The sequence below is a fragment of the Xyrauchen texanus genome, chromosome 37 (assembly GCF_025860055.1).
Source record: "Xyrauchen texanus isolate HMW12.3.18 chromosome 37, RBS_HiC_50CHRs, whole genome shotgun sequence".
NCBI classification, from domain to species: Eukaryota; Metazoa; Chordata; class Actinopteri; order Cypriniformes; family Catostomidae; genus Xyrauchen; species Xyrauchen texanus.
Window position 1 is genome coordinate 5712756 of NC_068312.1, and position 22376 is coordinate 5735131.

A 22376-nucleotide genomic window follows, 5' to 3' on the forward strand; every position below is an offset into this window, starting at 1 on the left:
ACAGAGAGGAGGTGCAGCGGCTGACGAACTGGTGTAGAGCCAACAACCTGTCCCTGAATGTCGACAAAACAAAAGAGATGGTTGTTGACTTTAGGAGAGCACAAGGTGAACACACTCCGCTGAACATCGACGGCTCCTCTGTGGAGATCGTCAAAAGCACCAAATTCCTTGGTGTTCACTTGGCGGAGAACCTCACCTGGTCCCTCAACACCAGCTCTATCACCAAGAAAGCCCAGCAGCGTCTCTACTTTCTTCGAAGGCTGAGGAAAGCACATCTCCCAAACCCCATCCTCACTACATTCTATAGAGGGACTATTGAGAGCATCCTGAGCAGCTGCATCACTGCCTGGTTTGGGACTTGCACCGTTTCGGACCGCAAAGCCCTGCAGAGGATAGTGAGGACAGCTGAGAAGATCATTGGGGTCTCTCTTCCCTCCATCAAAGACATTTACAAAAAACACTGTATCCATAAAGCAACCAGCATTGTGGACGACCCCACACACCCCTCACACAAACTCTTTACCCTCCTCCCGTCTGGCAAGAGGTACCGAAGCATTCGGGCCCTCACGGCCAGACTGTGTAACAGCTTCTTCCCCCAAGCCATCAGACTCCTCAATACTCAGAGACTGGTTTGACACACACGTGTCCTGAGTTGCACTTTAATTACTGTCACTTTATAACTGTCTGCTACCTCAATAACTGCTATGTGCATAGAACACTATCTCATAGTATGTTATGTTTACATTTTTAGAAACTGTCATCTTTTTGCACTACTGTGTACTGGTCGGCGCTGCACTGTCTATTGTCCTGTTCATTGTCAGAAATTTGTTGTACTGTCCTGTACTTTTCACACATGTTTGCACGTGCACTTTATATAGGTATATATAGGTAGTTTATATAGGTATTTTATTTCGTTGTGTAGTCTCATGTGGTCCTATGTTGGTCCTTTGTTGTTTTTATGTAGCACTATGGTCCTGGAGGAACGTTGTCTCGTTTTGCTGTGTACTGTACTAACTGTATATGGTTGAAACGACAATAAAAACCACTTGACTTGACTTGATGTTTTGTTATAGTAGGTAAATCATGTGGGTCATAATAGGGTCATAATAGGGTTGCATGCAAAACTGGGGACACATACATATTTGGTAATTAAAATAATAGTTAAATATTAAAATACTTTAAATATTATATAATACAATGAACTGGATAACAATTCAACAGATTGTTTGATTTTAACTCATGGATACAGTAAAGAAGGTCGAGGCCCCTAAGCAGGGGCGGATTTTCGCATGGGCGACATTGGCAGAAATGTCGGGAGTGTAACGAGGTGCCCGCACAATCTCATCTCCAACCATCCACAACCCCCAGCGACACCAAACCCCCCCCCACACACACACATTGTGAGTCACAATCCACTTATGTCGAATACTTTGTGTAAATGCTAACAAGAACTTGATCATCCAAGTAAGACAAATTAAAAATTACTTTTTAGATTTGCAGACCACAATGCTAAATATTCCCTTATAAATATTCTAAATATTCCTTTGTAAATTGCTGTTAAAGCATGAAAAGTGATTTACCCTGCTTAGGGACAAAATGTGTTTAATTACCATGACAATGTCAAAATGCAAAATACAAACATCACAATGTTCCTACAAGAAGACTTTGTTTTCTCTGAGCAAAATATTTAGATTATTTTAATATTTCATATAATTTTGAGATGATATATGACTAGGACAAGTTCTTTTGTGATATATGTAAGTGAACATTATTGTTTATGGAAATAAACAGCCTGCCACAGATACTGTCCAGAGTTGTTTTTAACCTAGAATGCTCCTTTAACCTACTGAGTAATTTAGTATCTGGTAAAGACTCAGCTGGGCTTACTCATACAAAACTCCCACCATCTTAGTACAGCTACAACAGTATGGTATTGGCACACAGCCGATTTTTGTGATTAACACACTCAGACAGACACACACACAAACTCACACTTGAGCTGAGATGGATGTAACCTGTCTGCACTCTATAATCATCCCTGCTGGAGGTGATCCAGATGCACTCATCTGTTAGTTTTATCGATGCCCCCTCTCCACAAACACATACACTCCATCTCTGCCCATTAAAGGGATAGTACACCCAAAAAAGAACATTCTCTCATAATTTAGTCACCTTCATGCCATCAACGACGTGTATGACTTTCTTTTTGAGAAGAACACAAATTAATATTTATAGACGAATATTTCAGCTCTGTAGGTCCATGCAATGCAACTGAATGGTGATCAGACCTTTTTAGCTTCAAAAATGACTTCAGTGAAACAGATGACTCCAGTGTTTAAATACATATCTTCAGAAGCAATATAATAGGTGTCGGTGAGAAACGGAACAATATTTACTTTAAGTCATTTTAAATCTCCTATGGAGATTTAGAGTTAAAAAATACTTGAAATTTGTATCTGTTTTTACCCACACCTATTATATCACTTCTGAAGATATGGATTTAACCACTGGAGTCTTATGATTACTTTTATGTTTCTTTATGTGATTTTTGGAGCAACAAAGGTCTGACTCTCCCAAAAGACACATTGCATGGGCCCCAATAAATTTTAGTCACTTATACTGTGATCTGTTCTGCTCTCCCTTGTGAACTCAGATTCTAAACGCTCACAAGATCCTAAACACCAAAACATTTCTAAACACCCACACACTAACACAAGTCTAAACACCCACACAAACCTAAATACAAATAAGATTATAAATAGCCATGCAAAATCCTAAAAACCTTTGATATCCAAAACACCCACAAGACCCTTAACTCCAACACGCTAAGGGTTTCCACGATTCCTGGAAAACCTGGAATTTTTCAATGCAGTTTTCCGGTAGGGGCTGTAAAACCCCTTCTTTATCTCGGATGGATGGAAATGTTCTATCGCGTCCTTACGCAGAAGGACCAGGATCTCCGCACACAGGGTAGCAGCATTCTTGCCCTTCACTGAGGTGAAACGGACACCTGGAAAACTGAATCGCATAGCAGATCAGCATCAATCCCTGGTCAGAACTACCCTCATGCAGTTCTCTCAGTGCCTTGGCTTGGTGCACTTGTAGGAGAAAAAAATTTACGCATTTAATCACAATGCTTTCCTGAGAGATTCAAGCTTGTAGTACTACCGGTTTACTCCAGAGGGTAGTAAATGAAATTTCAGCTGTGTGAGCAACGCACAGTTTATTACAGTGAACAAAACATTAACATCTTTTCAGTGGACACACAACATAAACGTGTGAACCAAGGGATCTCAAGATGTGTTTAAAGATTGGGTATTAAACTATATTTAACTTGACACAGTGACCTAAACATTGTATTTTTATGACGCAACACACCCGAGACGCGACACAAGCATGTCTGACACAGGTTGTATGGTCTTTACCTCACAAATATTTAATTACCAACAAGGTTAAGGAGGTGTGTTAGGATTCAGACGAGGAGTGAGGATCTAAATGCAGCTCTTTATTAAATAAACAAGAAAACACAGAATAAATAAAAACACAGGGAACAAACAAAACATCCACGAGGGGATAACAAAATATAAACACTAGAAAATATCCACGGAGGGCACGGCAGGAACACAGTCAAAGACAACCATAACATACATTTGAGAACAATGACACTGTCAGTGATGAGGGCAGGGGATTATGGGAAGTGTAGTTCGGGACAGGTGACGGGGAGAAACACAGAGCAGACAATGGGGAATCGTGATATAACCCCCCTCAAAGGAGTGGACTCCAGATGCTCAAAAAAAAACAAAAACAAAATCGTCCAAGGAGAGAAGGAGGGGGGCAGGCAGACCAAGGAGGGCACAAGGGGCAAACAGACAGTCCAAGGGGGGCACAAGGGGCAAAGAGACAGTCCAAGGGGGCACAAAGGGCAAACAGGCAGTCCAAGCGGGGCACAAAGGCCAAACAGGCAGTCCACGAGGGGATAACAAAATATAAACACTAGAAAACATCCAAGTCAAAGACAACCATAACATACATTTGAGAACAATGACACTGGCAGTGATGAGGGCAGGGGATTATGGGAAGTGTAGTTCGGGACAGGTAACGGGAGAAACACAGAGCAGACAACGGGGAATCGTGACAAGGTGTCCTTTAAACTGTTACACCGTTTTTACCCAGTCAATCTTTATTTAAGAACCATGCTCCCCGAAATAGATCCACTTTGCTCCTTCAGTAATGCTGTAGATTAATCTGCCCCATCACCTTTTTGGGAATGTGTCCACGCTGTAGGATTTTGGAGAAAATTTGGTTTGTTTGTACGTACCTCTATTTTAACTAGTTTTTCTTTGCTTTATAAAGACGTTTTATTTGGTTTTCACAGTTTTGATAAGTTAATATTTTCTAATTAATCTGTTTATTTTTTTTGTCAAGTTTTTCTTATACATAAGTGTAAATTTATGTCTATAAAGCGTCTAGGTTACGTATGTAACCTCCGTTCCCCGATGGAGGGAACGAGACGTTGTGTCAGAGAAGAGACACTAGGGGTCCCTCTTGAGTGCCGATATTCACCTCTGATCTATGAAAAAAGGCCAATGTGAAGTTGGCAGCCGGTATTTGAATATCCCGCCCCCGGACATACGGGGCAAATACGGGAGTTCATTCAGGATTTTTCTGAGGAGCCGGAAATTGTCCGGCCACAACAGTGGCTCGGCTCAGCGACGTGGCGGGGAAGACACAACGTCTCGTTCCCTCTATCGGGGAACGGAGATTACATACGTAACCTAGACGTTCCACTTCTGTTGCTCTCTCCACGTTGTGTCAGAGAAGCGACACTAGGGGTCCACTTATAAACGTGCCATGCACTGAGCCGTGTACGTGAAATGCTGATACAGGAGTGAGCAGGTATTCTTACGTGCAAAGGCGACCAGCTGTATCAGACTGCACGTACCCTTCCCCAATGCCCCATTAAATGGTAAATGGTAAATGGTCTGCACTTATATAGCGCTTTTTTTAACCTTAGAGTTTACCAAAGCGCTATAGAGGTTATGGGGCAAGGGCTGCCTCTGCGACTTTCGTGAAGACGCGAGGGGACAGAGACAGGCCAAAGGGGAGGACTTTGTACTGATACGCCTGGCCGTTGAACGCGAACCGTAGAAAGGGTCGATGTCGAGGGCGAATCGAGACGTGGAAGTACGCGTCCTTCAGGTCTACCGCTGCGAACCAATCTAGATGCCGGACACCAGATAGAATTTGTTTCTGAGTGAGCATTTTGAACGGGAGTTTGGACAAGGTCCGATTGAGAACTCGCAGGTCCAAGATCAGTCGTAAGCCGCCACCTTTCTTGGGTACGACGAAGTAAGGGCTGTAGAAACCCTTCTTCGTTTCGGTTGGAGAGACAGGCTCTATCGCGTCCTTGATTAGAAAGGAGGCGATTTCTTCGCACAGGGACTGGGCATGTTCGCCGTGTACTGCGGAAAAATAAACGCCCATGAAGGGGGGCGGAGGCCTGGCAAACTTTTTGCGTAACCGAATCGAATGGTCCGGTGCAGCCAGCGTAACGGGCTGGGCAGTGAAAGCCACGCCTCTAAACTCCGTGCTAGGGGCACCAAGGGGACGAGTATTTTGGATGTACCCGGCGGGGCTTCGCAGCGGTGCGGAAGAGGTAAAGCGGCGTCAGGAGGCAGTGAAGCGGCCCGAGGCTCTGGTGCTGAGAATAGACTCAAAGCACTTACCTTGCTCCGCGCACCCGGCAGGGGGTGGTTCGTGATGCCGGGGACACCGCGTCCAGAAAACCGGGACTGTTGAGGCCTGAAAGCAGAGTGCCGTGAGAACGGCATTTGCGGGCCAGATGACCCAGAGACAAAGGAAATAGCTATTTTATTGAGAATTTGGGTACCGTAGCCCCTGTTGGGGGGTGCTGCAAATGAAAAAATGAAAGATTCTCCTCCCGGCCCTCCACCGGGGGACGGAGCGGTCTTACCACCTCCGGAGCTAACGTCTTGGACTCTGGGTGAGCTGTCTCAGGAGCGCATGGGAGCCTTCCGGGTCCTCGAGGGGGTCCGTGAGACAGGGGGCGTGCGCTTCCCGCGGTTTGCTCGACGCTGGGGCTGAGAGCTGGGCCCGGGTTGAGGCGGAGCAGAAGGTTTCCTGGCCACGGGAGGACGCCCTCGGCAAGCAGACGGGGCATGGGCCGGGGTGGCAGGCTTGCGGCGGGGCATGATGTGAGAGATGGCCTCCGTCTGTTTCTTCACCGTGGAGAACTGCTGGGCGAAGTCCTCGACGGTGTCGCCGGAGAGGCCAAACTGGGAGACAGGGGCATTGAGGAAGCGAGTCTTGTCTGCTTCATGCATCTCGACCATGTTCAGCCATTGTTGACTCTCCTGGACCACGAGTGTGGTCATCGCCTGCCCAAGCATATGCGCTGTGACCTTCGTCGCTCTCATGGCGAGGTCGGTCGCTGAGTGCCGTTCCTGCAGCTTGACGGGATTGCCATTGCCTCGAGCACGGACGGGAGTCAACGAGCGTACCAGGGTGCGGGTGCTCCGAGGGGGTGTACCCAGCGGAGCTGCACCCGCTGCCATCCCCAATTCGCCTCCATCGCCAACCGCATCGTCCTCAATCCCGTGGGAAGAAGGAGCAACGCGGGGGGCGGCTGGAGTGGCTTGGAGTGGGTTGTAAGCGAGCCGCGACCGCAACGTTGTCATGGTCATATTCTCGCAGTGAGAACATGAACCATCCACAAACGCAGCCTCGGTGTGATCACTACCCAGACACACGAGACAACGCCTGTGGCCATCTGAAGCGGAGAGCACTCTACCGCATCCAGGAACAACACCTTTATAAAGACACGTCCTTAAAAGGACGTTCAACGCTGCTGTGTTTTGCTCTTTTAGAGGAAATTACTCTTTTAAATAAAATCACTCATTTAGGGAAAAAACTTGTGAGAGTTTTTTAATCTGCACTGTCGAAGCGCCCAGGGGCAGGAATGCACAGCCGTGCAAACAGGAGAAAGCCGCTGTTGTGTGCCGTAAGATCCAACAGCATGCAGCAGAGGAATAGCAGGAACTGGTGTGTAACTCACAGCAATTGCAGACACGACCATTGGCTCCAAAGAAATTTTCTGAATGAACTCCCGTATTTGCCCCACTTAAATACCCGTATGTCTGGTGCGGGATATGCAAATACCGGCTGCCAACTTCTCATTGGCCTTTTTTCATAGATCAGAGGTGAATATCTGCGCTCAAGAGAGACCCCTAGTGTCGCTTCTCTGACACAACGTGGAGCGTTGAGAAGGGGAACTCCAATTTGCACTTTCTTGTAAAGACTTAAGATATTATTTAAATACTCTTTGTACCGCCAACAACTCCAAAGCATTGAAAACCATTGCACTATGTAATGAATATAATGTCTCTATTGTAAAATATATCTGTAGTATTGTGTACTATGTATACCCCTGGCTTGTTTCTAAAAAAAACAAGCCCTCATAATAAATCTCCAACTGATTGACAAATTCAATTGTGAAATGGATTGCTGTGAACTGAATGCCAATGATTGACTTATGATCAATAATATGGTAGTAAACAATACATTGTATTCTAAAGCTGATTTTTGAATGGTCTTATCAATGATTAACTCTTCTGCTACAAGAATGTAATGCATTTTAATTATCTGAATTTTTTTTATTTTATATACATATATATAAAAGTTAACACTATATTTTGATGGTTCCAAGTAGATATTTAACTGACTATAAGTGACTATTTAACTGACTATAAGTGACTTATCAACTGGCTTGCTATAGCTAGTAAACAGTGTTTCAACAAACATTCAGTAGACTATCAATAGCCTGTATAACGGCAGCAAAATAACAACTTATCGACTGACTTGCTAAAGCTAGTAAACAATGTTTCAAAAAACATTATTTCAGTACGTTCAGTAGGCTGAAAATAGATCTCTATTAATTACCTACTTACATTATTGTTGAGAGCATCAGTTCATTAAAAGGTAATTGATAAAGATATATATACAGGATACTGAAAGTCCACAGAATGTTTGTTGAAACACTGTTTATTTTGTATGTTGTATACTCTTTCCTCATATTTATCATTATTTGTACGGTTGACTTCTACTGATGACAGTGATAGAGTTTGTAGTCATCACTATGGTTAGATACAACATGGTGCTGATTTATTATCTAATGCCTCTGAATTAGGCTAATTTCACTGCAGATTTCTCACATTTGTCATTTAGTTCAGGTTCAAACTCTTTTGTGTCTTATAAAACATAATTTTACTCATTGATGAGAACAGAAAAAGGCATAACTACATCAAACCTCAAGCAAAGAACAAGCAAAGGAGATATTTTGCATAATATATAATATAATTGAAATAATCTTTCAAATTATTACATTATTTAAGTCCTCATTCTTTCCATTATTTAGAGAATGAGTTATTTGTGTCATACATAATACCACAATCAAATATAAGGCACGCCAATTTGTCATTATGTCAGACAACATGGAACGCAGCAGAAATGCAGGTGGATTGTCAATGTAATGAGTTGAAGACTGTGATATTTTTTTCTCGGTGAAAACTGTTCAATTGCTGTGTAGGACGTAAGATTCAAATTCTACCGAACCTTTATGAGATGAGAAAACATGATCCCACGTGTAATGCCTACACAAGACAGCTATTCATAGCAACATGTCACTTAACTGGATCATCTGAGTTTGAATTTTTTTAATCTTCTTTCAGCTCCCACACATATCCAAGCACAAGAATCAAAGTACATATCACCAAGTACACATTTCATTCAATTATTTTGTTTAAAGCAACATCAACATCTGTTGAGTTCTTGAGCAATAAACGACTGCTTTGACAGAAATTACATGAAAGTGCTTTCAGAGAATAGTTCACTCAAAAATAAAGAATTGGTCATCATTTACTTGAGGGACTACAAAATTTTTATGCTACTTTTATGGTGCTTTTTTATTTGTGAAGCTCGAGTCCCATTTACTTTCATTGTATGGACAATAGCAGTGTAAATATCTCCCATTTGTGTCCCATGAATTAAAGTAATTTGGCTTTGGGATGACATGAGGGTGAGTAAATAATTAAGAAGTTTTGTTTTTAGGTGAACTAATACTTTACAGGAAACAGTTTCATTTAAAAAAGGATATCAAAGCCGTTACATTGCTTTGTGTTGCTAAAAAGAGGTTGCCAAGGGTCAGACACAATCTGAGGACCTCTCTCTGCCCCTCGACACACAGGCTGCCTCTGATCCTTTACAAACACATTCAGGATATTCAGTACCTTCGGTCCGCTTTCATCATGTGCAATAGGGAAAAGCAGACATAGAAACAGATGCAGAGAAGGCAGAGAGTGTGTGTGCATGCCAGTGAGTGTGTGTTGGCCAAACGTCCTTGCATTGAGACAGCTGTGGGACAGAGCTGGGGGTAAAATATGTTATTTTATTTTCTCTTGCACCATTTTGCTCATACGACTGACTGAGCTGTCTTTCAATCCATGAATCTTAACATGCAAAACCTTTTGACTAAAACATTTTCCAAGACTTTACCATATATATACTGTATCAAGGGTGTAGCAGCCGAGGGGGACGTGGGAGACACGTCCCCCGCACTCTTCAAAAAGGAGATTTTTGTCCCCTGCACTTTTCCAAGCTAAACCCATACAAATGGTGGATTTGTATCCGTTTTGTAATACAGTTTGTCTCCACTGTATTCAAGGACTCTTATTTTGAAGTTTTCACCAGCACTACGTTTCCCAGAATCCACTGCCCCAATCATTTCATTGTTATCCCCACATGTATGCCATTCCCTCATTAGTGTCCATGTGTATATAAACCATCTAGTTTTGTTCATGTTTTGTCAGTCCTTGAATGTTAAAGTTTGAATTGGTAATGTTTGAAAATGAATGTTTGATGTTAAGATTTATTGTTTGTATCCACTCCAGCGTTTGTTCTACTCCAGTTTGTATAATTAAAAGATACTACTCCTGCGTCTCCTCTCTTCCACTCCTTCCACCAAACGTTACAATTCTTTGCGTTTTGTTACTTTGGGCTGATTGAGCTACCACCTAGCCAATCACAGGTGTTTTTCAAGAGCCGAAACAACCCTAGCGTAATAGGCCGTCAGTCAGATAGTCTAATCAATGCGGCTCCGTTCATTTCTACAAAGTTGCTTTCAACAGTGCTCTGTTATTTATCGGCATATCGTTCAGGATTGGCAGCATTACTTGAAATGCACTGCTGGAAAAAACTAAGGACAATCCTTCTTTTAAGCACAAATTGTAAGTGCAGTTCATGTCAGTGCCTGTGTCTTCATTAAGTTATGCTTTTTATATTATGTTTGTGTGATAACAGTTTGATCTGAAAATCAAAAATATTTTAAAAGGAATACAATTTTCTTTTGATCGTTGATTCAGTGACTAACTAATTTCACACAAATTTTCATTTGTCACCACCTTCTGGCATCACCAGAAATGGTCACTGAATCATTAAATTGATCTTCACGTAGTCAAACACTCGAGCCACTTGGAAAAGAAATAAAATTGTGCACATGCACAATTATCATTATTGCAATCAAGTAATTTATTCAGGACCAGCTTGTGCGCAGTGTTTTATTTTCAAGTGTGTAACAGAAACAAGTGCCCCACAAAATGCCCTTTATTTTTGCAGCTAAGTTGGCTAAATTTTTCAATCCCTGAATCTATAAAATACAACAAATATTAAAAGTAGATAATGTTTATTTTAATATAATATTTATATAATATATATATTATATATATATATATATATATATATATATATATATATATATATATATTATAAAGCAATATCATACAAGCAAGAGTGTGATATGGCCCTACATCAGCAATGCTGTGATTCGGCCGCAAGTAATTTTGGGGATATTGTACTGATATAGGGCCATATAGCACGATTGCGAGAGTGATATTGCTTATATACAACAGTTCAATGAACAAGTGAAATTTTCAAAATTAGGAAAATCTGAGTATGGTCATAAATGCATTTGTCAAGTCAAGTCAAGTCAATTTTATTTGTATAGCGCCTTTCACAACACACATCGTTTCAAAGCAGCTTTACAGAATATCAGCATTAACAGACGATAAAACTGTAATGTCTATAAAGTTGATGAATCATCATTGTGTAATTTAGATCAAATTCGATTTTTAATAGTGTTTAAAAATAATTAAATGATAATTGTATTAATAACCCCAGTGAACAAGCTGTAGGCGACTGTGGCAAGGAACACAAAACTCCATAAGATGTAGATTAATGGAGAAAAGTAACCTTGGGAGAAACCAGACTCACTGTGGGGGCCAGTTCCCCTCTGGCTAACATTATGAATGTAATGTAAATATTAATTATGTATAGGTAAAATCATGGTTTAAAATTATTAAACTAAGTGTTAAGGGTCATTTGTGCATGGAACTACTTTCTTATGCGGTGGATCAGAATCTGCCGTTGCTGGTTCAAAACAAATGACGCGTCTAAGCCTTTGTTAGTAATTCAAAAAATGTCACTTCAGAAATAGTATAACGGCTTGTGCTGTTTCAAACAAGTTATTGGATAAACAAGGATGTGTGCGTGAGAGTGTGATAGAGTCAGCCACCTACCTACCACCTAATAGCTGCCCCCCCACGCACACTTTTAAAGTGACAGCTATGCCCCTGCACTGAATATCAACTGCAGCTATTTTTCATTGCAGCAAAAAAATTTAATTCAATGATATTTCCAGGTTTTCCATGATTGTGGGAACCCAACTACGATATACTGTATACACCTAATATAAAAAACCATAATAAAATGGATAGTTAAACTATAAAAAATAATTAGATGAGCCATGTTTAAAGTCATTGTAAAATGCGGACATACACACACCTGTGGCCACACTATAATTAAACTATTTATTACTTCAATACCTACAACTGTTTAGCAGAATTTTTTTTTTTTATAATCTTTAGTTTTGTTATGTATTAAAACTTTATCTCATGCATATTTCTGTTGTCATTTTACAAACGCATTCAGCTTTTGTAAAGTTTAAAATTTCACACCAAAATCAAAAGTAAAAAAAGAGAGAAATTATATTTAGAATTTATTTATTTATTTTAATTTTTTTTAGTAATGTAGCTTTAGGACCATTAAGAGTTTTTGCATTGAGACAATTTTAGGAACAATTGAGCTCACTTTGCCCCTTAATTCTCAATACTGAAATAACAATAATAATAATAACAATAATCTCACTTTCATTCCTGTGACAGGTCTGGATGTTTTACAATTAAGTTTTGCAATTCTCAATATTTTCAATAAAATGTTTGAATAAACATTAATAAATTAATGTTTTAATACAATTTAGAAATGTATAATTATTTTATTAATTTAATTAATACATTTTAATATTTTTTTTTTTATTATATATGTGTTTGTATATATATATATTCCTTCGATTTTCAATTATTTTAATGAAAACTCTCATTAAATGTTTATTGCTGTAACCTTTCTGAACACATTTAATGGTAATTCAATTTACATAATTAAAATTAGCATAATTTAATGGAAGTACAAAAATACTACTATGGTGCATATACTTTACTAAATAAATAATATATATTTTTTCACATTACAGTAATGAGAATGAAAATTTTTGGCTTTATAATAATAATAATAATAATTTGAGTAGGAAATGTGCTTAATTGTCATGCAAATAATACCAAAATTAAATTTACATTTATGCATTTGGCAGACGCTTTTATCCAAAGCGACTTACAGAGCCTTTATTACAGGGACTTATTACAGGGACAATCCCCCCCGGAGCAACCTGGAGTTAAGTGCCTTGCTCAAGGACACAATGGTGGTGGCTGTGGGGCTCGAACCAGCATCCATTTGATTACCAGATTACCAGTTATGTGCTTAGACCACTACACCACCACCACTCCATGTAAAAAATGTAAAAAAAAAAAAAAAATGGTCCTAAAACAGGCTTCACTTTCTTCAACCAAAATATAATCTTTTTTTTTTTTCAATTAACATTTTTATGGATTCATAAACTTATCACAAAGAAAAAAACACAACATATATATAATGAATCACATTTAACATTAAACCCCCACTATCACCCCAGTGTATCTCCTCCTCATGGACTGCACCACATTTACCAGTTCTTGCTGTGATATGTTACACCACTCTTGCAGGAAGGGTACCACATGAGGGAGGAAGATGTCTTCCCTGTAATGCACAGCGTTGATATTGCCTGCAATGACAACATGCTCAGTCCGATGATGCTGTGACACACCGCCCCAGAATGCTCTGCAAAAAATGCTCCACATAACAAACTGTGGGAGGGTGGGGCCAAGTCATGATGCTGCACACCCAGCCCCTAATCAGTCTAATCAAGCCTCCGAGAGGGATAAAGGCCGACCAGAGACGGAAGTGCGACCAAGTGAGAGAGTTACGGGCAGCTGTCCGACACATGTGTGTGTGTGTGTGTGTGTGTGTGTGTGTCTTTTGGATCAGTTCTTCATTAAATATTATTTATATTATCAAGCCGGCTCTTTCCTCCACGTTTCCATTAATCCCTTTACACTGGTGCCGAAACCCAGGAAGGAGGAGGGATGCACCGTAGTAGAGTCCTCGCCACTACCAGCCACCCCAAAGGAGCAGCCGCGGCCATCTGCCGGGGGACGGAGGAGCCCGGCCACCTGAGAGCAGAGGAATGGCCGCCAACCACGAGGGGAAGAGGGGCTCCTACAGGACCTCCTGGAGCAGTCAGGGCGCTTCCAGGGGAAGAGGAGACCCCTGCCAGCCGCTGACACACAGTGGGGTCTGAGACCACTGACCACGAATGAGAATGGGCTCCTGGCCGACCGCAGGAAGACCGCTGCCAGGGTGGGGGAGACCCCTTCTGTCTCCCGGAACACGGCGGGTGTTCCATCTGCCAGTGGCCAGAGGACTGCCTCAGGGAGACGAGTGGCCGAGGACCAAGCTATGGCATATATTGGAGAACCGGCTTGATAATATAAATAATAATTAATGAAGGACTGAACCAAAAGACAAACACACACACAGGTGTCAGACAGCTACCCATAACTCTCTCTCTCTGTCGCACTGCCGTCTCCGGTCAGCTTTAAGTTTCTTGAAGGAGTATTATTCCACAAAACAAACTCCAGACGCTAAACGACACCAGCACAAAAAACACAAAAAAGGTGCTCAGCTGCCTCGGACGGTCAAGTGAATGTTCAGTGAGTCAGGCTGACTCAGCAGCAACGTGAGAATCACACAATAACTTAGTCCATTGACTTTATGAATGCTGTGGGCATGTAAATATTTTGCAGCCATCCTTAGTATCTATTCTCTATTTGTCCAGGAACATCAGTGCAAAAGTGATCTTCCGTTGATGTAAGAGATTCTTGCATTCCTTGAATCGATCACGTTTCTCGCTTGTTGAATTTGCAAAGTCTGGGAACAAGAATATGCTGTGGTTCTTCCAAGAAAGCCTTCCTTTATTTTTCACCTCACATAACCATGCATTAACTTTATCGGATGATCTCAGAATTAGGCCAGAATTGATCAGGGCCTGTCTCCCCCCGTGGATTTCCGAGCCGGGACTCTGTGAGCTCGCTCGATTTCCAGCTTATGGCCTGTCATGTCGAGTAGACTCGGGAAGAGCTCCTCTTGGAATTTCAACATATCTCAGCCTTCTTCGTTCTCACGAATTCCAACAATTCGGACGTTGTTTCGCCGTTTATGATTCTTAAGGTCTTCCAACTTTTCCCAAACGCACTCCAAGTCTATCTTGGTCACTAGTGGGTTAGGTTAAATTCCCTCTCCGATGACTCCAGATAATCGATCCATTTCTTGACATCCCCCATTCTTGTAACCAACTCAGAGCGCAGAGCTCAACATTCACACATCCGAACCTCACATGACGCCACGCAACTCCTCAATTTTGTAATTAAATTTTTTCTTTGGGGTGGGATCTGACAGTCTACATTGAAACATGTCTACAGGTAGGAGATTACAGGAGAGCTATAAAGGTATTGGTAAAATAACAGGAAATTTTGTGAACATTAAGTTCAACCACAGCCTTAAATTGTAAAAGGTATGAACAAAAATAAATATTCTGAGCCACTAGCATCACCAAACTTTCAGACTGGTTCCCTAGACATTACCCCTCTTTTCCTTTGGTTGTACATAGTTTGCCCCAAATTTTGCCCTCATTGGTTGAGCCAATGTTGCTCTGTTTGGCTGGTCAGTGTGTTCAAACAAACAGAAGAATGTTTTTGATAGCCATAGAGCAAAAGTGTTACACTTTTAGGTTAAATCAACCTACAAATAGCTGACATTAGTTGGCGTTGCATACAAACTGAGATATCAGAAAATATTTGAACAATGAAAATAAAAACAATTACTTTAACTTTAAAGCCAACTGTAATAAGTGATACAAACTCCCATCCGAAACTAAAACACAATTGTTTTAAATGCCACTGTTAACAAGGGATGCATATTTAATCCTTTACAGTCTGCGAAAGGTTTCACTTTCTCATCCCTGACCTTCTTTCTTTCACTTTATGACTCAAATCACTTTTAACCACTTTATTATCTCACTTTATCATCCTAAATAAATATGCCAATGCTAGAGTCGACTTTTCTGTCCCTTTTAACCCACCATTAATAGAATTACTGCAGTATGGCTCAATTTGTCTCAAACCAATCTGCGTTATTCAGCAAGGGCAAATGAATTAGTCAAATCAATTTCAGCTGCCATCATTCTTATCCTCAAGAACATCATTAGCAAAAAACAGTGGAAAAAGACACGTGCAAGAGACAATAAGTACATTTGTATCTGATGATCCAGTTCAGCCAAGAGGCATTTCACTATTATCTATCCTGGACGTTGCTTTGTTAGCAGAATAATGAGTTGGTGTAATTGAGCTATTCATTAACCTTGATGTTCATACTGATGTACAAACTCGTACACACAAACAGACTATGGGCTATGTTCGGAGAGGAATACTACTTACAACTTAAACAGTAACGTAAAAACAATAAAAATTTAACTGCTTGTAACTGTACTAGCTCCGCCTCTGATACTCTTCTGAACCAATCCTCAAATAGTTATTTAAGCATTGTTTTAGGCAAGAGAGAAGAGAAGAGAGAAGATCTAGCACCCAACGGTCAACGGATGTAGAAAGGAAGTCCCACCTTACAGGTAAAAATCCAGTCACATTTTTGATACAGATACTGCCTGTCAATCATCTCGAGAATGCGAGAAAATTGCTGGCTTGAAATATGTTCTTTGATCGTAATTTTGACCAACCATTTTTGAGATTCAATGTTCCTCCATTCAAATAGATACTGTAGGATGTGCACTGTCATGACTGGAAATAGCCTCCTGGGAGCATTCCAAAGATACTAGAAAGGCTTTGTTTAGGCCCAAAGAATACTCTACATAATTACACACCTACACACCTATCACATCACTTCTGAAAATATTGATTTAACAACTGGAGTCTTATGGATTACTTTTGTGCTGACTTAATTGATTTTTGGAGCTTAAAAATTTTGGTACCCATTCACTTGAATTGTATGGACCTACAGAGCTGAAATATTTTTCTAAAAATCTTTGTTTGTGTTCTGTAGAAGAAAGAAAGTAATACACATCTGGGATGGCAGGAGAGTGAGAAAATGATTCAAGAATAAGATTTTTGGGTGAACTATTCCACTGTTTTGGTTTTTCCAGTGTAGAATATAATGAGGAAAATGTAGCATTTTGTGATGCTACAGTAATACTTGTTGGAAAATGTAGCTCATTACCGGAAAAGCTACACTGATGTGAAAAAAGCTGAGCTACCTTAAAGCTACTGAAAACTGTTGATTAGCAAATTATTAGTTTCATGATTCCCTTCACCTTTCTTCTCAATCTGCCTTCTCGGTCTCTGTCCTTTAAAATATAAATGTGTGGAAAGCCCTTGCATTTATGCATCAGAAAAGATTGTCTGGTTTAGTTTATAAGAAACATTGGGAAACATGAGCATTTACAAAACCAGCACATTTGCATTCCATTCTAAACGCAAGCACAACACTCTGTAATCTTTTTCACTGCGTCCTCTATAAAAAGTCTCTTGGAGAAGCAGACTTTACATCTTATACCAACATCCGACAGGATTAAAGGAATATTCCGGGTTCAATACAAGTCAAGCTCAATTGACAACATTTGTGATATAGTATTGATAACCACAAAAAATTATTTTGACTTACCCTCCTTTTCTTTAAAAAAAGCAAAAAGCGAGGTGAGGCACTTATAATGGAAGTGAATGAGGGACGATTTTTTTATCATTTAAATACTCACTGTTTCAAAAGTATAGCCACAAGACATAAACAGAATGTGTGTAAACGTGATTTTAGTGTGATAAAATCACTTACTAACCTTTTCTGTGTAAAGTTATAGCATTAAAGTTATACAGTCAAAATGTATTTTTGTGGTAATCAGCATTATGCCAAAAATGCTGTAGATTTAGCTTAACATGTATAGAACCCGTAATATTCATATAAATCCTACTGGATGCATGATGACGCAGGAAAATTGTCTCATTTTGGTTCTGGTTGCAGACAGCTGTGGTCCATGAATGAACTGGAATTTCTAAGCCAGCTCATTAAATCTCCTTCTGTTCCTGTGAAGAACTTTAGTAGAAGAAAGGTGGACTTATCTTGGGCTGTACAATGAGTCTAAACAAGAAGACTGCCACGGTAGCAAAATAACAGACCTATTTCATAGCTCAATATCCCAGCTTTTCTCCATTTCACCACTAAACAACAAAGATATTTAGCTCCAAAGAAATGAAAGTCAATCATCTGATATAAAGAAAATGATTTTTGCATTCATATTTTTAGCAGACCTTCTATGAAAACAAAAGCAGTTTAACCTTCTCTCCAGATGTGTGATGATTAAACTGCCATCACTAGATCTTGAGATTTTTCTGCAAACTGTTTAAAATACAATTTTTATTTATTTATTTTTTTTATACATTTTGGCCTTTAAAGTCATCATAAATTTGAAATTGACTCATCACTGAATGTTATTTCAAAGATGGAATGGGAATACTATCAGTGAACAACCACCGAAATTTCAGTCTGTTCACACACAAAGTTACTGTATGACTTTAGAAGTCTTGGAATATAGCACACAGGTCGAATGGACTACTTTTATGATATACGTTTTATCCTTTTTTTAGAGCTTGGTAGTATAAATAATTTTCCACTTCAGAACTTTGGACATTCTGCTTAACATCTCCCTCTGTGTTCCGCAGAAGAATGAAAGTCATATAGGTTTTGAACAGCATGATGTTGAGTAAACGATGACAGAATTTTAACTTTATATCATGAATTTGACTGATCACTAGACGCTTTAGCTTGAACACAGTCCTGCATATATATGCAGTACACAGCAGCACTCATGCAAGAGTTATTATATTACATGGACTATTCTGACAAGATATGAAATGATTCTCTCTCCTGACTTCATTCCTCTCTGGCTCCTCCCATTACTCTTTCTTCAACCTCTCATTATTGATGCACCACTACTCATTACACTTTCACCATCTCTCCCTTCATACATACATACATGTGATAAATCCAAGCATGTTATACAGTGTTCATGTACAGCATACCAGTTTTATAACCTCAACTTATTTAGATATTATTTTGATTACATATGTGCATTTAAGAGACATTTTCAAGATCCATCCATCCATCCATCCATCCATCGTCAACCGCTTATCCTGTGTACAGGGTCGCGGGGGGCTGGAGCCTATCCCAGCTAACATTGGGCGAAAGGCGGGGGACACCCTGGACAGGTCGCCAGTACATTTTCAAGATCAAGAAGCAAAATGAAAATTCTGTCATTATTTACTCACACTCATGTTGTTCAAAACCTGTAAGTCTTTCTTCCGTGGAACACAAAAGGAAAGGTTTTGAAGCATATATGCTCTATTCTATATGATCAAAGTGGATGGGGACTGGGGCTGTCAAGCTCAAAAATGGACAAAACACCATTAAACTACAATAAAAGTAGTCAATGTGACTTGTGCGCCCCATTCCAAGTCTTCTGAAGCCCTATAATTGCTTATTGTGAAGTGACACACATTTATGCTGTTATGCCCTAAAAAATCTTTCCCTCTGCCAAGGTTCTCAAATGTCATTCATGTTTGCATATATTCAAATAAGGAATGTAAACATGTCACAACATTAGTGGTTCTTTTATGTCTCATTTCAGACTGTGACATGTTATGTTGAAATCATGCGAATGAGATTTGAAATCTAAGATTTAGAGAAAGTGTTTCACAGAAAAACAACTTCAATTGCAGTCTATTCTTCATATGCTTCAGAAGACTTGGAATAGTGAGTCATATGGACTTCTTTTATGGAGCTCTTGTCATTTTTAGAGCTTGACAGCACCAGTTACAATTTACTCATATTTTATGGAAAAGAGCAGCTTGGACATTCTGCTATAAATAACTCCTTTCGTGTTTGATGGAAAAAGTCTTCGAAACACATGAAGGTGAGTAAATTAAGACAAAATTTACGTTTTTGGGTGAACTATCCCTTTAAAGCTGCTACATGGACTGGGCTGCCGATGTTCTTGTGTTTATATAACTCATTCAGGTCAATGAGTCAACTTCTCGCTGTGCACGTATGAATAGGGCTGTGAATGTTACAGAAAGCATCACGGCCTTGATCCAATAGCCCCTTCACTCCAGTAAGAGCACAACCATCAACATACTGCTGTTTGGAATAGCCTTCACATTGGGAGAGCCTATCATGCCTAAAATATTAGTAGCCACAGTGTAGTGTAGGGTCATCTTCTGAAAGCCCATTGTTATGCAAATGAGACGTAAGGTGACAGGGGAGCTACAGCAGTGAAGTCGGACACACTTATTACACTTATTCGACCTAGTGTCAGAAGCACACTGCTTGTGGAGACTCATTCACATTGGGTATGCTACATTTAGGGGGAACTTTAAATTGCCCTTATTCTCACACCATTATATGCTAAATTTAGAAGGGAATTTAGAGTCTTGAAATATGTGAGCTATGAACTAAATTAAATTCCTTATTGTATCTTATTAGGTAATGAAATGTATAATGGAATTAGTCGGGTTCGACAAGCATTATAAATTAGATAAATTACAAATAACTAGATTAATTGTCTTAATAGATTCTCCACCAGTGAAATGGTAATACAACGTATAGCTGTATCAGCTCACAACTTCTATTGTAAGGAATTAGCTTTAATAAGTGAATTACGATTAATTCACTTATTGGAGTGATATTATTCTCATGGCTTACTGAAAATAATATCACACATATTTAGGTACAGCTTTGAAGCTAAATCTTTTAGAAACAGGGATGAGATAATTTATCAAAATATACCACAGTCACGTCATCTTTGAACAAAGACAAACTTTATTACTAATCTAAACATAAATCTAATCTAACACATATATACATAATACAGGTTGGTGATAGAGTCTGTTGACAATACCTTAAGAACCATTTATCCTTCGAGTCTACATCGATTTGCTATCGGATTACCCAAATTATTTAAATAATACACCAGCACTTTGAGCACAATATTGGAGATGTACTTCCGTGTCTTTGTGGTGTTTCCTTGCGTTCTTTGTGTTGCTTGGTTCTTGGTGCTTGGTCGAAAGTTCGTTCCGTCAATGTTTTGATCTCCGTATGATTGAAGTTATTGTCTGTATGAATGATGAGGTTAGCTTTGAAGCGAGGCATTCTCATGGGTGTCTGAACCGTAGAGAGTGATGAGCGGAGCGACCAGACGAAGCCAGTGCAGTGCAGCCAGAGAGCGAGAGAAGAGCAAAGAGAAAAGAGAGAAGTTCTTCCTGTTTGGAAATATTTGAACTGAAATTGGCCGCATCCCCAAAGGTGTCCTGTGCCATTCAGAAGTGACTTTTCAGAGTCACATGGTCAACTGGGCTGTCTTTTCCGACAGTTGATTTATAGTCCTTTGTTCCAGAGTCTTACAAATCTCCCGCTCAAAATTAGTGCATTTTTAATCATGAACTTTTATGTCTTGAGAATGGTACAAGAGAAATGATATTCGTTGTTATCAGCTTTCTCTATTTAACCAAACAAATGATTCCTACCAAAAATGTAACAAAACATGAAAATCCCTGGTTCCAAAATCATATTGGTTTTACACATCATTGCATTTTATCAAGTTAAGCCTTATAGTTACCATTCTTAGTAGAATGAGATGAATCATACAAAATTTAAAATTATATTTATCAATTGTAGGTGATTGCACATCGCTACACACATTTTAAAGAGGTTCATCAGTCTATAATCATTAATTTGTCAGGTACAAACGCAAATCTGATGGTCCTTGTAACCTTAAACCGAACAGCCTGTTTTAACTCTGTGTGGGGGTTCCTGCTGAAGGCCTTTTCATTTATGACATGGAAACATTCCAAACTGAAAGGCTGGGTTTTTCCTAGATTCAAATCATGTTGCTGACGTTTTTCTGCATATATAATCTTACAAAAGTGTAGCCTAGTTTACAGTTTAGTTTGGGGGCAAAAATAACAGCAAGCACAGACGACAACCTGGATGGTCCCGACGGAGCAGCACCTGTTCGGGATGCACGTGCACAGGGGCCAAGCGTTACTTTCAGCATACAGCCACCAGAGCCATTAGATTTTTCTAAACCACAGGAGTGGACTAGATGGATATGCCGATTTGCAAGGTTTCGCCAAGCTAGCAACCTGCATACATCTTCGGATAAGAACCAAGTGAACACCCTCATCTACTGCATGGGTGATGAAGGCGATGATGTCCTTAAAGGATTACCGTTGCAGAGTGCTTCTAGCGTGCTGGGAACTGAGGTTCAGGAACATTCAACATTCAAATCTTACCTAGTGGATGTGCTTCATGGGAATGTGCGATGGAAATCGCTACTATTTGATTCCCATGCAATCCCTCACAGGTGATGATTTCACCAGAAGGAGCAGCCTTCAGAAACTGTAGAACAGTCTCACTCTGCAAGCACTTAATGATACACCAAAACAGCATTCAACTCCCAGAACTAGATCTGGGAGAGCTTGTAAAGCCAAACAGACTTATAAAGCCAAATATGCAGTAAAGTCAAACAAGTCTTTATAAGCAAATTTGTGGGTTGATGAAAAAGATGTAGAAATAGTTTTGAAAAGTGTTCAAGAGACATTGCTTTTCTAAGTAATATTTCTGTTGAAGTATTGTTGTATGTTTTTTTAAAAACAATTGAAATTGATGGCTTAATAAGAGGATAATTGTCCTTATGTTAGAGT

The 22376-nt window shown here is 39.8% G+C and overlaps 1 protein-coding gene across 3 annotated transcripts in view; it reads right to left on the reverse strand.

The window, feature by feature from the left end:
• Window positions 1–22376, reverse strand: part of acot7 (acyl-CoA thioesterase 7) — a 174490-nt gene that overhangs the window by 101396 nt on the left and 50718 nt on the right. The window lies entirely within an intron of this gene.